Raw genomic sequence first — 6,045 nt, forward strand, 5'->3', positions numbered from 1 at the left:
TGAGTTCTTGTTGACAAGAAGTACTTGAGTACCTGCTCACAGATGGCGCTGTTGTGTACACCCCCACCTGTATAGCGATCGCTGGCGTATCCCGACCGTAGATTTCTGTCGGGCAACAGAGTTGACAGCTACATGATCATCGGGTAAGTATATTCAAAAATTTATTTTACTAATGAAAATAACATATTACCAAAAATCTTCTTTGCTCAAGGGATTAACTACTGCGCTGTAATTTTTAAGTGGCTACTTTCCATTTGGTAAGGGTAGAAGAGACTCTAGCTATGGTAAGGAGCTCTTTTAGAAGGACACTCCAAAGTCAAACAATTGTTATCTAGTCTTGGGTAGTGCCATAACCTCTGTACCATGGTCTTCCACTGTCTTGCGTTAAATTTCTCTTGCTTGATGGTACACTCAGGCACACTATTCTATCTGTTTCCCATTTGCTTTCCTCACTGGACTCCTTTCCCTTTTGGAGATCTTGGGCTTATAATATCCTGTTTTTCCAACTAGGGCTGTAGCTTAGCTATTAATAATGATAATTTGTCTTCCAGATAGTGCAAATTTACAAGTAATAAATCAGTTTCTTCTTCAACTTTCTCTGCCTACATCTTGTGAGAGTTTGGTGTGGGATATTCTCTTACTTGTGAGAACGAAGAATATTTTAAGATATTTTTTCTCACTTACCAAGCCATATGTCTTTTATATGAAAAACATTTATTTGATCATAGTGTGTAGAGATATAGTCTTCTGGTAAAGGAATAAAAATGATTTAAACTAATTCTTTGACTATTGCTTTGTAAGCCAGCGTAGGGAAAAAGACTGATACAGAATTGTGTTGATTGAAGGGGATAACATGATTTAGACAGGAACTCTGGAAAGAGATTGAATATAAAGTAGAATATTGTAAGACAACATGCTCAAAGTAATTTTCGGCCCTTTACTTTTCTTTGGGATCTTTTTGAGTAATTATATTTTACAAAATCTTTTATAGGTCTTTGAAGATATCTCTCTCTCTCTCTCTCTCTCTCTCTCTCTCTCTCTCTCTCTCTCTCTCTCTCTCTCTCTCTCTCTCTCAACTATATTTGACTTTCTTGTCACTTGATTGCATTGATTTATTGCATTGTATCAAGTTTTATAAAAAAAATAAAAAAAATATTGAATACCATTTCAGAAAATATATGAAAATTACCTAGTGAATAACCTAGTGTTAAATGTAGAATATTACATGCAATAAAATCCCAAATAAAATATGTTCATCATTATGAATACTTTGTTATGTATTGATAACTTGCCATGAAATTCACAATACCAGATGTGGAGGAAAATATTAAAAGCCCGAAATAGTTTATGATGCGTTTGGATCAATACTTCTTGTTATTGGATCTTTCTGACTCGTCCTTCTCGCTAGTATTTCCAGAAATCGACCACTTGACTGTCACTTGAAGGGAGAACAAGAGGGAGAGAAACAATTGTTGCAGTCAGCATAAATTTTTGCCTTCAAATGTTCAAGGTTCTGTTATTGTCTTCAAATGTCTTATGTTATTCTTCCCCTTCTAATAATAATCGTCTCGGTGGATAGGTGCACGTCTCTCTCTCTCTCTCTCTCTCTCTCTCTCTCTCTCTCTCTCTCTCTCTCTCTCTCTCTCTCTCTCTCTCAGTAACTTTTTTAATAGAATTTTGCATAAGGTGCATATGTATCAAAGTTATTTTGTCAATACAGTATTGTCAATTACAACTAGATCTCTTTATTTTGAAGCTGGTACATGTATATAGGGTATTTATGTGTGTACATAAGGAAAAATGTAGGTGTATACAGTACAGTATATGTATAAATACATATATACTCAGCTTTAAGCATTATTATTTCACGTGTCGTTCCCGGCTTTGCATCTCTCGTCCTAAATTATAGAATAAAAAAATTTAATTTACGTTGCGCCGTTTTACTCAACCTCCGTCAAGTGTAACCTATGACTAAAAACCAAACTAAACAAAATTCTTTTCATGAAATAAGAAAATATTCAAATACCTTATGAGTTGAAAGAAAACTCATTAATTTATTCCAGTGCTTGAAGAATATCTAATTTCTTCTGGAGTTTTTCATCATAATTTTGCCTTTACTTTTATGTGGTATCTTAGCCTATTAACCAACTTTGTTTGTTTCAAATTTTAATAGGTTATGCTTTACTTTTATTAGATATTGTATATCATGGTTCCACAATTAATTCATATTAGGAATTAAACATATATCTTTCTTAAGAAATAGTATTTTTTTATATATTTACATCCTGGAGGGTACTTAGCCTTGCATTGTGTGTCAGCTCTGCTACGTTGACCAATTTTCTCCAATTTTTTATCTCTATCATATGAGGTGTATCAATCACTTCATATATATATTTCTGTACATATTGTTCTTATCATTATTCTTATGTTAGTTTTTAAGTATGATGAATCTTTTTAATTGCTTTTAATTCTTATTCTGTCTGGAGACATTAAGCGAAATCCGGGACCAGTACGTCCTAGACTTGGCCAGTGTTGTCTACTGTATTGCAATATTCATGGTCTGCATGCCAATATTCAAGACCTTACAGTTACGACCAGACAGTATGATATTTTGTTATGCTCAGAAACTTTGGTTTCTAAATTGAGGCACTCATCTGAGCTCCTTATTATTGGTTTTAAGAAGCAAATAATTTTCAAACTGGCTGCCATTCTTAGGGCAAGGGGAATGGCGGTATATATTAGGACTGAGTATCCTGCTTCTCATAAAGGTACCCTGACACTTGCACGACTTTTTGCCACGAATTTGTCATGGCAAGTCGTGACATTTTGTGGCACGAACTGGAAAATAAAAAAAAAATAAAAAAAAATTACCTCAGAATCACAGCTGACCTGTCAACATTGACACGAACTGGCCCGACGAGTTCATGCATAGTTTGCGCACTTCCCGCATCGTCCCGACGAGTTCACGAACAGTTCATGCATAGTTCACGACCCGGTCACAAAATTTTGTCGTGACCAAAATTTTGAATATTTCAAAATTCTCGTCACGACATGCCACGATGTCACGACGGGTTTACGAACACTTCATGCCAGTTCACGACGAGTTCACGCCAATTCACGACTCTAGTCGTGACAATGCGTGCCACAAGTTCGTGGAAGTGTCAGCCTGGCTTAAGTCCTCCTTCGAATATGGATGTCATGAGATTCAGGTAATAAAAGTTTGTGGCAGGCATAACAACTTCTATTTGTGTTCAATCTACTAGAATCGAGATATGGATGATTCTATCTTTAATTGTCTTCTTACCATTATGGCTGATACAAAATTTGATAGAAAGGCCTCTTTTGTTTTTGTTGGTGATTTCATTGCTCACCATAGGGAGTGGTTAAATTATGTTTCTTCTAATGATTGCCGTGGCCTAAGAGCTTTGGACTTTGGCTCTGAATCTGGCTTTGAGCAAATCATAAGTGAAACTACTCACAGGTCTAGTAACTGCTTGGACCTAGTATACACCGAATTCCACTCCTCTGGCATTATAACAAGTAAGGTGGGTTCTCCAGTTGGGACATCTGATCATGCCTTAATTTCATTAATAGTGAAAATTGAGTAGTCTGTCCCTGGTGTGTCATACTGTATTCGTGTAAGATTTATATAAAATCTCAAGCAGACTGGAGTGGCATATTTAGTGATCTTTTGAACTTGAATTGGTCATAATTGTATTATAGTGATGATCCTTTAGTTCCTTTGAATGAGAATCTAGTCAGTATAATTGTTAGGCCTATCCATTTTCGTATGCTAAAGTACCGAATGAAAGACAAACCCGGGTTCAGTGATGATTGTAGATTTGCATATATGGTGAAGTAGAGGCCTATCATCTTTGGAAATATAACAGATCAGATTAGACTTGGAATAGTTATATTCAACTAAGAGCTTTAGCTTAGGATTTTATGATTCAACTGAAAAGGATTGCAATTTAACCGTAAAAGAAACCCCTTTTTGGTACAACCCAAAAAGATAAGTGGTGGGCTACCCTTAAGTATGCACTCTTTGGTGTAAATGTAACAGTTCCTCCTTTACTCCTCTACCAGCATTTACACTGATGGGTTCTAAAGACATGCTGTATTATGAAGTGTAACACCCTGTTCACTTTGTACGATATCCTGTCCAATGTATCTGAATGTGGTATTACTTTGCTCCCTAACCTGAAAGTGATTTCTGATTTTGGCAATGACAACATTTCCAAATCGCTTTGTTTCTCCCCATAGGAAATCATCTATGTGCAGTAAAAACATTCCACATAATTCTCTATTATCATACCAATAGAATGCTGTGGGGTTAGTTTTCACTTGCTTGCTTCACCCCATCTTCAGCAGGAAAGTCTTTACTGTGAGGTACAACATCCTAGCTGCATAATTAAGGCCATTGACACATTTATCCAACTTCCATAGTGCATACACCCTGCTTCTACAGATGGAACAAGATAGAACACGCTCAAAGCTTTCACTCTGTAGAACTGCAGCCTTAATGTCAATTGAACTCACTACCCACCTTTTTTAAGGCAAAATTGCAAGAAAAGAACTTAACACTCTTTAACTGACAGTGGGAGAATCTAACTGAATTTCTTCTTTTTCCTCAAAACCTCTTGCAACCAGCTGTGCTATACAGTAGTATTCTTTTTTCCTTCAGTTTTTCTTTTGTTGCCACCCACCTAACTGAGTGCTTTCTGACCCGTTAGAAACTGTCTCGTTTACCCCAAAACTCTTCCAGCTTTTCAGTTCTTGTTTTGCTTTTTTCAAGTTCATGACTTTCTGTATTTTCACAAGCCATTAGTAGTTTGTTGGCTTCTTGCACTTCATCCTCTTCAATTACGGGTACCCATTTTTCTACATCTCTGTTCCTGTTGAGAACAGATATATGTCCATCTTCGGATTCAATATTCCTACAGCTGCTGTATTTTCCGTAGACTTCCCAGCTTGCCTATGTATAGTTACTGTCTGCCATTCGTCCGACTTTTGGAAGGAATCTTATTCTCTGTACAACTTTTGGAATACTTGTGACTATTGCACTTTCCTTGGGTGTGTCCTCAACAGTGGGTGTGACCTCTTTTTCTTTGCTTGACCACTACTTTAATCTTCTGTATGAATTTCCACCGGCTTCTTTCTCCCTTATTACTTTTTCACTTTCCTTCCTTTTCACTCTGGCACCGTAACATGTCAAGTAATGCATCCCTCCTTCATCAACGTCCCTTTCAAAGGTGTATGGTATCTTCTGAACATGAGTTTCTTGTGCTCTTACGATATTAAGAGTCATATTTCAAAGTCACTGTTTTACTATCTTGACCAGTAACCCTGGCTGGTCCTTTCCATTCCCTTTGTTCTTCTCTCTTGAAATAGACTGATCACCACTTCTAAGGATTTTACCAGTGGTTCTTACTTTGTGTCTTGGTGCTCTCTGTATCTTCTCAGATGTGTCACAGGCAATAAAAGCTTTCCTTGCAGAGTGGCCTGCATTAAGATTTTTAGCAACTATTTCACTTGATGTATTTTCCAGTTGATATGATGGTTGAATATTGTCTGGTGATTTCAGAGTACCACATACCTTTAAAGGAGTGAATAATTATTAGTAATTATCCAAGATTATCCCATCCTGCATTGTTAGTTTTTAATGTTGATATGTTGAATCAAATGCAGGTGTACACATAACTCTTTAATGTATAATAAAAGGCTACATTACTCTGTGGTTCTGGGCTTCCAACTGAGCGTCGAGCGTCTCGTAAACAATCTTACAAACCAAAACACAAAAGTAACATATGAGCATCGCTCTCAAAAGACTTAAATCCTACTGCAGTACAAAAGTAAAAAGAATCACATCCTATCTTTGAGGTAATTAATAAATGCTTGAACCCTAATATTAAGATACATTACTTCACCTATGAACAATGCTTAAACATGTTTTATCAATGCAATATGATGCAATGTTGTGCTCAATACATGTAACATTTGAGGTAATGCAGTACATTATTACAATAAAACATAACAGTTTCCTCC

Source organism: Palaemon carinicauda, chromosome 12 (genome assembly GCF_036898095.1).
Source record: "Palaemon carinicauda isolate YSFRI2023 chromosome 12, ASM3689809v2, whole genome shotgun sequence".
Classification (NCBI taxonomy): domain Eukaryota; kingdom Metazoa; phylum Arthropoda; class Malacostraca; order Decapoda; family Palaemonidae; genus Palaemon; species Palaemon carinicauda.